This window comes from Mobula birostris, chromosome 20 (genome assembly GCF_030028105.1).
Source record: "Mobula birostris isolate sMobBir1 chromosome 20, sMobBir1.hap1, whole genome shotgun sequence".
Classification (NCBI taxonomy): Eukaryota; Metazoa; Chordata; class Chondrichthyes; order Myliobatiformes; family Myliobatidae; genus Mobula; species Mobula birostris.
The window spans coordinates 66,535,737-66,548,481 of NC_092389.1; positions in this window are offsets into that span (position 1 = coordinate 66,535,737).

Sequence of the window (12,745 nt, forward strand, 5' to 3'; positions counted from 1 at the left end):
AAAATTATGATGGGTACAGATAGAGTGAATGCAAGCAGGCTTTTTCCACTGAGGCTGGCGGAGAGAAAGAAAAAGAGGACATGGCTAAAGAGTGAAGGGGAAAATGTTTAAAGGGAACATCACTGGGGGCTTCTTCACACACAGAGAGGTGGGAGCGTGGAATGAGCTGCCAGATGAAGTTGTAAATGCGGGTTCACTTTTAACATTTAAGAAAAAACTTGGACAGGTACATGGGCGAGAGCTGTATGGACGGATATGTTCCAGGTGCAAGTCAGTGGTTCTAGGCAGAAAAATGGCTCGCCACAGCGAAGAAGGGCCAAAAGGCCTGTTTCTGTGCTGTAATGTTCTATGGTTCTAAGCCATAGAAGGAAACTGACCTAATGCCGGCCAATGGGATGAATGTAGATAGGTAAATAGGTCAGCACAGAGGTGATGTGTCGAAGGGCACATTTCTATGCTGGACGGCGATGGAACTGAATGGCTAAGAACCCCCAAACCCCCGCCCTCCACCCACCCGACCCACGTGTGCTGATACTTCCAAGCAGACAGTGACGCCTGACACTTGACGCCTCAGACAGGGGAAATATCCTAGCTGTCGACCCCTGAAAGAATGTTGTGTTTCCCTGAGATCTCCTCTCATTCTTCTGAACAGGGAACAGAGAACATAGAACAGTACAGCACAGGAACAGGCCCTCCATTCAATGTTAACATTCATTTGTGTGTGTGAAGTGTGAAATGGGGGAGGGTGAATTTTCAGATTGTACTAGAGGTGATAATGGGGAATAGTGGGAGAGAGATGAATGGCAGGTTGAACCAGATAGAGGAGGGGTAGAAAGCCTGTGGGTGAACTGTGTATGTAGATGTAAAGAGAAAGTGGAGGTGGTTAAAGATGGAGATGAGAATCCCCTTGTCCCCTTTTCCACAACCCCATCGCCCGCAGCCCCTCATTAGGAAATAGAAGGAATTTGCAGCGACTCTTGATGAAGGATTTCTGCCTGAAACATCGATTGTTTACTCTTTCCCATAGATGCTTCATGACGTGCTGAGTTCATCTAGCAGTTTAGGTGTGTTGCTCCTATTTAAATATACCAATCTAAAGAGTGAAGTGACCTTTGCAATTTCCGGTCGCTTTGAATGATCTTGAATCTACTGATTCTTGGAATATCATTAATAATGCCTCCACCTTCTCTTCAGCGACCTCTTTCCGAACACTGGGCTGTAGTCCGTTTGTCCAGGTGACTTATCTACATTCAGACCTTTCATCTTCCCAGGCACTTTCTCCTCAGTAATAGCAACAACACGAGTTTCTATCCCCTAGTACTCTCACATTTCTGGCAAACAACTATTATCTTTCACAGTGAGAATTGACACAAAATGCTTGATAAGTGCCCCTGCCATGTCTTTTGCTCGCATTTCTACCTCTCCAGCGCCATGTTCTATAGGTCAGTCTCCACCCTCGTCTCTCTTTTACTCTTGAAATATTTTAAAGAAAAACTTTTTGCATAGTCTTCTTCATATTTGGGAGAGAGCTATCGTCTGCTATCCAAATTGTATTGTGACCCTGTGTTGGTGTGTTCAGGGGTCTGACAGCTCCAGCTGACCATGTGACTGTGATGCCTCAGAGTCGGTGGGGTTGATCTAGAATAAACTTCAGTTCCCCTTCAGCCCATAATTACAGCCAACCTTTGCTTCAAGTTATAACAATTTTGCTTCATAAACAAGGATAAATAAATCTTTGTGAGTTTTACCTCGATTAATAGCATCAAGTGCTTCTCTCAGCACTGTGTTCAATAAATAAGGTTGATCGAATTTTTCAACCGGTAGGGCCTCATTTGTCACTGTCAATCCCTGGATATCGTCATTAATACTGTAAGTATCAAACTGCTGGTTATGAACTGGGATTTTGAACTATTTTACAAATTCATACAGTTGTTCAGTAAAGAGCATGTCCTACCTCCTGTTCCGATCAGCTTCCTCCTGAAATAAATAAAATACACATTTGATTAGACTTGGACTTACGGTACACACCCTGAATTTCATCCAAATCATTACAAGTTTTTGAAAATTCCCAGTCCCGCAATCACTCATACACCGAAAAACTATAGTAGAACATGGAAAAGTACTGGGAATGTTTCTGAAAGTTAGACTTAGAGGATGAAAGTTACAGGAAAGAGAGGACAAGTTGTCTATTTTCATATGGGTATGACGTCAGGTGATATAATCGATGAATTTAAGATTAGTGATGGATTTGATTATGTTCAGGTTGAGAAAATACCTCTATTTATGGGGAGACTTACGAGAAGATGAAATTCTGGATGGAATTTCATAAATCCCACTAGAAAATTAGTGAATAACATGTGGTACTCACGACCACCGGAGTGGTTGAAGCCGAACAGCAGAGACTGAATGTAATGGGGAAGCGGGATAAACACATGAGAGACCATGGAGTTTGGGGTGCTGTTGCTGGGTGTGATGAGTAGGTGGAGGTACTTGTGATGCAGGGAAATTGAGAGGAGAAAACGGACCGAATGCCCGGGTTATGATGGAGAATGGGATATAATCCCATTTGAACATTATCTGTAAAAGTAAAGAGGCAGTGAAAGGGTCCATAATCTGACGGAAAACGGATATGGACGATATATCTGATGTGTGGGTCACATTCTTTGTTCTCAGTGATTGACAGAGAGACCCTCACACCCACCGCACCAGACAAACTCACAGTCTGTGACTGGAACTTGGTGTTCATGGAGTTGTAGAGAATATTTAATGTGGTAATTAAGGCCAAATTCATTAACTCTGTGTTATGATCAGAGTAAATCATGTCAGAGAAGATTGCATTCTGTCCTGGGATGTACAGAAGTTGTGGAAATCCATTTTTGGACAAAAACAACACTGAATAGTTGCATCAATTGTCGGGAGAAAAGCAGTTTACTGCCATTTGTAAATGACGTGTGTCGGAGCAACGCATTTGTTTTCAATCTGCATTGTATTCTGTATTGCGTGTTTATTATGGTAACTGGTCACGTGAGTGGAGGCGTGGTAAAAGCGAAAGGAAAAAGTTACGTATTCGTGCTTTGTTCTGGACAGTTTTTTATCTGGGGACGGACCGATGTCATATCTTTTCTTGACCACTTCATTGCAGCTTAATTTACAATCAATTACCCTGAAGTTTCATCGCTTGAAGGTTGTATTTTGCTAACTAAGGATCGAAAGCATGTCTTGGACATTTTGAAATGTCATTATTGGAGTGATTAGAGGGCGCGTCATGCAAGTATAACGATTTGTGTGCGGTCGCCAGCAACGACAATGGATTTGTTAGAATTGGCCTCTGTGCTGTGTTTATTACAAATATATCACTGTTCATTCAGAGTCCTTTGACAGAAACCGGTTGAAATGTAATCCCTCACCTTGAAAAATATCACACTGTCTTTTTGATCCATCTGTTCCTTTAACTTTGCGATTTCCTCCTGAATAAACCTGATATTCTCTTGAATCTTTCGAAGGTTTTTCATCATTAGATTTAGAACCCTCTCCTCATCTTGTCTGAGATCCCTGAGTACGCTCTGCTCTTTCTCAGAGATAATCTGGCGCAGTTCAGCAAACTGGGATTTGAAGCGGGACTGAACGCTGTGTGACTATTCCTGTGAATTCAAGGTGAAGATTAATTTACTGCATTGCTGTGTTCTGTTTCCTTTTGTCGTTAAAATGGCCGTTCGGTCCATTAGAGTCCATGCTACTTCTGTTTCCCGTCAACACAAATCCCTCACGTTTTCCTGAAACCTATTCTCACTTATTGATCTACAATATCCCATAAGATTTACGCACATCTTCTCCCGCCTTTACAGGGTTAATTGTAATTCGCCATTCATCCAGCATGTCTGTGGAATATGTCTGAAACTGTCGTGGTCACAGGGAGAACATGGAAACTTCACACAGACAATACCAGAGGTCAGGATCGAACCCAGGTCACTGGAGCTGCGATACTCGGCTATTCTGCATTAAAGGGAGCAAAACTATAAAGTAATATCAGAAATCCCGCTCAGGAAACCTCACCCGAACTCCGGAAATCTTCTCTTTCTGTTGCTGCTCCTTTTTCTGGAAATCTGATTTCCTTTTTGTGAGAGAGTCTCAGGAAGATTTCAGCTGATCCTGGAAGTCAGAGAGAGAAGGAAATCGAAACAAAGATGGATCATAAGAAACAGATGATCAAACCCGATTATCGCACAAAATGCCGGAGGAACTCAATGAATCAGGCAGCATCTACATAGGGAAAATAAACAGTCGGTGTTTCGGGATGAAAACCTTCATACGGACTGTGAAGAAATGGGGCAGAAACCAGAATAAAAAGGTTGGGGATGAGAACCAGCTGACAGGTGACAGGTGAGACAACGTATGAGGGAACGTGGGGGTGGGGGAGGAAGTTAGAAGCTGAGAGGGGACAGGTAGAAGAGGTAAAGGGCAGGAGAGGGAGCAATCCAATGCGAGAGGGGAATCGACGAAGGAAGAAACTAGAGGAATCGCGACTGCTTGGGGATCTGAATGGTGACGAGGGAGGAAGTGGAGGAGTCAGGTGCAGCAATTGTCCCGCTTGCAGCTATCAGTGCCTGGAGGGAGATCAATGGGGAGGAACGAGTGGATAAAGGAGTTTCGTAGTGAGTGATCCCTGCAGGAAGCGGGGAGTCGTTGGGTATGTGGTGGGGCTGGGCTGTGGGAGAGAAGTATGTGCTTGACGGCAGAATCCTGTTGGAGGTAGCGAAACTTGCAAAGAATGATATGGTCATCTTTAATATCTTTAATTTTTTCCCTTTCAGAGTTCTTTTGAAGACCCTGACCTGGAGTTGTATGCTGACATTGGTTGTTTGCGGGAATGGCAGCGGGTCTCAGGATTTCAGGACCGGCCATTATTCGTTACGCCAAGGGGTCACCCTGAGAGTCCGGCTCGTGTTGGAAGCCTAAGACCTCGGGGCTCTGGAGACGGGCGGATCGAGGGTCGGCGTCACGGCAGAAGACCGATGTGTAGTCAGGGGAGCTGGAAAATCGTCTGCTGTGGGCCCGATGACCCGATCTTCAGGCACAGAGCTCGGAAAAAAGCGACGTAACGGACTTTAAACATCGTAAACCAGCGAATTGGTTGTTATATCTCCCCGTTCGCTGCGAAAATGGAGACACAATTTATTAGGGCGACAGAACCTGTGGTATGTCCAATGCCGGGTGAAACGCAAAGTCTTTGGGGTAACTGCAAGTCTGTGTCTTTGCCAGTGATTTGCTTACGCTAGAGTGCGATGCGTGATTTCATTTTGCCGCTGGGGGGAGGAGGATTGTTGCTTGCTGCCGCTAACGCGTGGGAGGGGGAAACTGGGGCGGGGAGGTGTTACGTTGTGGTTTCACCTTTAACTGTCGTTCATTCTTTGAGGCACTCCGCTGTTTTCGTGGATGTTTGGAGAAGAAAAAATATTTCCGGATGTATATTGTATACATTTCTCTGACATTAAATTGGACCTCTGAACCTTTGAGACTTTGAGAGCTCGTGTGGTTGTAGGACAGGACAAGGAAGGAAGGGGTGAGTATCAAATTCGGTTTAGTTTTACCTTGTAGATTTTAACAGCTTCTTTAATCGGCATGAAGCGGTGCTCTGTGTGTTCCTGCACATCTCTACAGATCAGACAGATCAGTGTCTTGTCCGTTTCACAAAACAGCTTCAGTTCTTCCTCATGTTCCTCGCAGTGAAGTTTACTTTCCTTCCCTTTCGGATTCAGGTTTGGATTTCGAGCTTTTTCAGCTAGATTTGCTAAGGCCCGATTGACCCTGAGGGTGCAGTCCACAATCACGTCTCTACATTCCGGGCAGGAGTTTCTCTCCTCCCTTTCCCAACACCGTGTGATACAAGAGCGACAGAAGTTGTGTCCACACTCCAGTGACAGCGGATCGGTGAAAAAATCCCGGTAGATGGGACAATTTGCCTCCTCGGTCCAACTCTAGACCTGTCCTTTCGAAGCCATGTTAACTCGCAGCTCTTCCTGAATCAGAAACCTTTCACTTTCGGGGAGCTGCTGATCCCCTGCAGTACCGCGCTTGTCCACTACGCGCGCTGCAGTCTCAGGCAATGAACTTTATGTTACTGCATGTGTCAGTGGGAAGTAATCGTGCTAATTTCCATATCAGAAACACAATAAACAGGTCGGAACAGAAATGTTAGCTCTGTCATTAACTACACAAGCCCGGCAGTGAAAGGAGGAGGGTCGGGCATGGGGCTAGCAACCCAACCCCGTAAAATTCCAGAGGAGCAGAAACATCAACTGGATCTCCAAAAACCTCATCCCTGGGATCGGAAGGACTTTCCCCTGAAGCCGATTGAAGTAGTGTGGTGAAAGGAGTAGCCACAGGGCCGATCAACCCTTGGCGATAGACAGGTGACTGTTGTGAACTGCTAGTGGGGGCCTGTGTCCCGGTAGGCGTGATGGGCTAAAGATGAGGTGGAACAGAAATGAAGCCGGAGGGAAGAGCCAGGTTCAGTATAAGGCAGGACTGAAAGGGGCATGTTTTGAAAAGAGAGGCACAAGAGACTCCAGATGCTGGAATCTCGTGTAAGAAACATGATGCTGGAGGAACTGAGCGGGTCAGGCAGCATCTGTGTAGAGAATTGTACAATCGACTTTCCGACAGATGCTTCATCTGGACTGTCTCAACCCGAAACGTCGATTGTCCATTTCCGGCCACAGAAGCTGTCTGACCCGTTGAGATCCTCTAGCAGCTCGTTTTCATTATTCCTCTAAAGAGAGTCAGACTGGGGTTTAAAACCGTGGTTCAGTTAATATTTAAAACAACTATTAAATCAGTTCATGCCATGAAACTGGGGGTGTGGAGAGAATGTTGTGCTGTGAGGAGACAGATGCAGTGGTGATGACCCACCCGTGGCTGCAGGAAAATGCACAGTACGGGACATTCTACATTACAGGATGGAAACATTATTGTTTTTCCGTGAAATCCTGATTTCAACAGCCCTTCAAGAAGAAACTTCGTGATCTAACCGATGTCCGTCCCGGCTCCAATGGAATGCCCGATTCCCTCACTCAGGACACTGCCCAGAAGTTGCTATTTTTATCGAAATAACCTTTATTCAGCATAAAAATATTCACAATGATAAAACGTACAATGCATTTACAAATGATTTGTATTCATTGTCAGTTTGGTATTTTGTGCTCTTTTGCATTCGTTAAAACAGATAGGACTGTTGTTGCTCTTGTGGCCCCCTTGAGGTGGTTCACGACTACAATAATTAAGAGGCTTGCTCAGCCAAACCGGGCCCTCCCTGTCCAGTAGGAGAGGAACCCTATAGTTTCGTTGGTGTCCTTGCGGCCTGGAATATGCCAGCCGGCAGCATTCCTGTACGACAGGGGTTCCCAATCTTCTTTTTATGCTATGGATCGATGCCATTAACCGTGGACTCCAGGGTAGGAACCTCTGCTCTCCGAACATCTCGATGTCATGGCAGACCAACGAGTTTCGGGTGTCTTCCACCGAGTTGATGATCTTCCAGCAGCACTTGATGTCCGTCTTCCTGTGCGTCCTGGGAACAGCCCGAGGATCAGTGATCCTTCTGTCACGCAGCTGCTGTGGCACAGGCCCTTGCATCTTTCTCCACATATCTTCGCCAGCCCACAGTCCGCAAAGAGGTGAGTGACCGTCTCGTATCCACTGCAGTAATCTCGGGGCAGCGCGCTGTGGGACTGATCTCCTGGCATGCAGCAAGGATCAGACTGAGAGGACCCTTCTCGCCGTCAGTCAGGTAAGGTCTTGGTGCCTGTTAGTGAGACCTGGTGATGAGGCATTCTGACAGATGGTCTGGACTCTCTGCTGAGGGAAACGCTCCACTGTGTCCACCAGTCCCTCTCCACCAGTAACTGCAGGACATTATGTGCTGACCACCGCCCGATGTTATTGTGGTCAAAGCTGCTGGTCTGAAAGAAGTGTAACCAACTTCATTAAAACAAGATTCTCATCGAGAGCGCGATGAACAAAGTAGTTCATCGCCCTCTTGACGAACCTTCACAGGGCATTGGATTCGGCCCAGTACATCATGGATGGAGCCCTCCCAATCACTGAGTACATCTACATGAAACGCTGTCACAGCAAATCAGCATCCATCACCAGAGATGCTCACCAACCTGTCTAGCTATTTTGTGGTATCATGTAAAAGGTACAAGGGCCTCAGGACTCGCACAAACAGTTTCAGGAACAGTTACTACTCTTCAATGATCAACAGAGGATAACTACGCTGAATAGCCCATCCATTGAGATGTTCCCACAACTGATGTTCGCATTGGGCCGATGTTAGATTTACAGAAATAAGAGACAGACACAATCTCACATGATATCAACAGGGTTGGGGCAAGAAAGATGTTTCATCCGGCTAGGGTGTTGAACCAGGTGTCAGAGACTCAAAACCCGAGCTTACCTCAGCAGGCCTGAGATGAGGAGAAATTTCCTCACCCAAAATGCAGTGAACCTCTGGAATTTTGTCCACAAGGTTTCTGAATTCAAAAGACTTTTTCAGGGACTCAGTCATGACGGTAACGTTACAGGATAGTGGCACGCAGGTAAATGATAAGGCATGTTCAGAGTGAAGGGCAGAATCACCGTGAGGGGCCGAATGGCCACACCTGCTCCTGCTCCTTATTCTCTGAAGCACGAGTTTACCTTTGCCCCTTGCTCTCCCTTGTCCTTCAGCCCATCAGATTGCACAGGGGAGTGGTGACAACTCCGGAGATCCACCGGCAGCCATAGAAACCATAGAAACCGCAGAAACTACAGCACAGAAACAGGCCTTTTGGCCCTTCCTGGCTGTGCCGATCCATTTTCTGCCTAGTCCCACTGACCTGCTCACGGACCATATCCCTCCATACACCTCCCATTCACGTATCTGTCCAATTTATTCTTAAATGTTAAAAAAGAACCCGTTTTTACCACCTCGTCTGGCAGCTCATTCCATACTCCCACCACTTTCTGTGTGAAGAAGCCCCCCCTAATGTTCCCTTTAAACTTTCTCCCCCTCACCCTTAACCCATGTCCTCTGTTTTTTTTTCAGGTTCTCGCTATTTATTGCTATGTATTTATATTTCCGTTTGCACAGTTTATTGTCTTCAGCACTCTGGTTGATCTTTCACTGATCCTGTTATAGTTACTATTCTACAGATTTTCTGAGTATGTCCACAGGAAAATGATTCTTGTGGTTGTACGTGGTGACTTATCTGCACTCTGATAATAAAATTTACTTTGAACTTTGAGTTTCGGGGAATTTCCTTTGATTCTGAGAACAAACTGAGACGGACAGCTCCAGCTCCCGGCAACAATCCGTCCTCAGACACACTCACAGCCAATCAGCGAGCACCGCTGGGAGAAACATGCTCTCATTGGGCGAGGAGTGTCAGCGGGCGGGACACTGAGTTTCAGAGTGGACCGGACTTTGGAACCGGGAGCGAGTGGACTCAGGGAGAGGCCGGCGATTGGGAGCAGCACTTCAGCTAAAGCCTGCAACACCTGCGGGGTGTTGAATGCTTCCGATGGCAGAGGTGAAAAGAGTGACGGAGATTCCGTGCGATGCTTCAGCTACACGGAGGGTGCCGGCATTTTCCCGCCGTGGATCGGAGCTTCTTGTACGGACCCCTCTCCCAGATCCGTCCCCTGCTGCTGCGAGACGGGAAATGCCCCGCCGCGGCTGCCTGTGGGTCTGCGGAGATGTCAGTGCTCCCTCGAGTAATCCGACAAGCCGAAGGCCAAGGGAGAACCAGGCGCATAGGTAAGCTCGTGCTTTCCAAAATCAGAAATAGGAAAATGCGTGGCCGTTCGGCCCCTCTCGTCTGTTCTACCCTTCCTTCAGAACATGGCTGATCTTTGAACTGAGCGCCACTTTCCTGTAACGTTCCCATCATCGCTGAACCTCCAAATTTGCCTTTTGAATTAAAAAAGAAATCTCCTCATTTCAGTCCTGCTGGGATGTCCTTGGATTTTGAGTCTGTTCCTCACCCCAGCCGAGGGAAATATCATTCCTGGCCATACCCTGTGAGAATGTGTCTGCATCAGTCATACCACTGGTTAATTAGCTAATTTTGAGAGAGTCCCAATCAGTGTAATCGCATCGAGGACACTATCTCGCCCCCCAGACCAATCCGGAAAACGTGACTTTATTACCAGCATCCCACAGGCTGAATCTGGGAGGGAGACCAGACCTGTGCACAGTGTTCCATGTACGCTCTCACCAGGACCCCATATACCTTCAGAGCAGATCCTTTTTCTTGTATTCAATCTTTCATTCCCATCCAACGCTGTTCATTTAATATCGATCTCAAACAGTGAATAGATACAACACACCCTCCGACATGAACTTTTCAAGCTTTATTGTTCTACAACATTGAATCACAGTGGATTTAATTTGGCTGTTTTTGACACTGATCGAGAGAAAAAGGCTCTTTCGTGTCAATTTGAAAACAGTTCTGTACAAAGTGATGTAAATTAAGTACAAATATAATACACAAAATAATAGATTGCATGAGTATTTACCCTCTTCAAGTCGGTATTCTACACCTTACAATCCTCTTTCGCCTCTTTGGAAGATTAGATTTCATTTTTTACGAGCAGAAACTCTCCACGGCATCTGCCTACCTGCCTGTCCCTTCAATACAATCTGTATCCTTGGACATGAAACTCCCAGCTATAATCTTCTTTCAGCCATGATTCAGTGATGCCCACAACGTCATAATGCCAAACTGTAACTGCGACACAAGATCCTTTCCCTTTTTGTGATCGCATTCAAATATAACACCTTCAGTCTTGTATTCATGGCTTTTCGATTTACACACCCTTCTGCATTGCAACTCATCCCGTTCACTGAAATTTTGCCCAATCATCAGCCTCCCGTTGCTGGCAGTCTCACTACACATTGCTGCTAATTGTACACTAACTACCCTCTTCTCAGCCTTATCACTTCCGTTCCCATCTGCATCCGAACTAGTTAAAACCCTTTTGGACAGCTCTAGCAAACCTACCCGCTCGACTGGACATTAGACCCCTCGATTTCAGGTGTAGGCAGTCCCTCTTGTGCAGGTCCGACATTCGATAATGACCCAGACATCTGAAGCCCTGCCCCTCTGCACCATTTTCGCAGCCGCAGTTTCATCTGTCAAATTCTCCTATTCTTACCTCCACTGGCACGTTGCACAGCTAGCAATCGATGGATTACTCCTGCTTTTCAGCTTTATACCTCGCTCCCTAAAATATATCCTGAAGACCTCCTCACCTTTCCTGCCGATGCTGTTGGTGCCAATGTGTCCCAAGACTTCTGCCTGCTCACCCTCCCTCTTTAGAATGCCAGGCGGCCGATATGAGGCATCCCTGACCATGGCACCTGGGAGGTACCATACCATCTGGGTATCTCTATCACGTCCGCAGTATCTCCACTCTCCTTCTCTAACTTTGCAATTACCTGTCACTACTGCAGCCCCCTTCACCCCTCTTCTAATCTGATCCATAGCACTAGGCTGTGTGGCTAAGCACAGCTCCAATGCCATATTCATGTTTGCTGATGATACCACTGTCGTTGGCTGAAATAAAGGTGGTGATGAATTAGCATCGAGGAGGGAGATTAAATATCTGTCTGACAGGTACCAAGAACAACCACTTACTCAATGACAGCAAGAAAAAGGAGATGATTATTGGCTTCAGTAGAAGGAAACCAGAGGTCGACAGGTCAGAGGGTTATAGGTGGAGAGGGTCAGCAACCTTAAATTCCTCAGTGTTATTATTTTGGAGAACCTGTCCTGGGCCCAGCACTGAAATGCAGTCAGGAACAAAGTTCCGCAGAAACTCTGCTTCCCGAGGAGTTTGCAGAGAATTGGCATAACATAGAAACATAGAAACATAGAAAATAGGTGCAGGAGTAGGCCATTCGGCCCTTCGTGCCGGCACCGCCATTTATTATGATTGTGGCTGATCATCCAACTCAGAACCCCTCCCCAGCCTTCCCTCCATACCCCTGATCCCCTTAGCCACAAGGGCCATATCTAACTCCCTCTCCCAGTCAGCACATCTAAAACTTTGACAAACGTTTATAGATGTATAGCGAAGAGTGCATTCACTGGCTGCACCACAGCCTAGTATGGAAACATCACGGTCCTTGAACGGAAGATCTCTCAAAAAGTGATGGATACCATGGTGAGTTTAATATTTCAAAAATATTTGACTAACCTTGTAACATTGTGACGGGTAAAGCCCTCTCCCTCAGTCAGCACATGTGCATGAAAAATTGTCACTGGTAAAGCCCTCTCTCCGAGTCATTACATCTACATGAAACATTGTCACGGGTAAAGCCCCGTCTCCCAGTCAGTACATCTACATCTACATGGTAGATTTTCACGGGTAAAGCCCTCTCTCCCAGCCAGTACATCTACATGATATATTTTCACGGATAAAGCCCTTTCCCTCAGTTAGCAGATCTACCTGAAACATTGTCACGGGTAAAGCCCTCTCCAAAGTCAGCGCATGTACATGAAACATTGTCACGGGTAAAGCCCTCTCCCCAAGTCAGCACATCTACATGAAACATTGTTACGGGTAAATCCCTCTCCCTAAGTCAGCATATGTGCATGAAACAATGTCACGGGTAAAGCCCTCTCTCCCAGTCAGCACATCTACATGAAACATTGTCACGGGTAAATCCCTCTCCCCAGTCAGCACATCTACATGAAACATT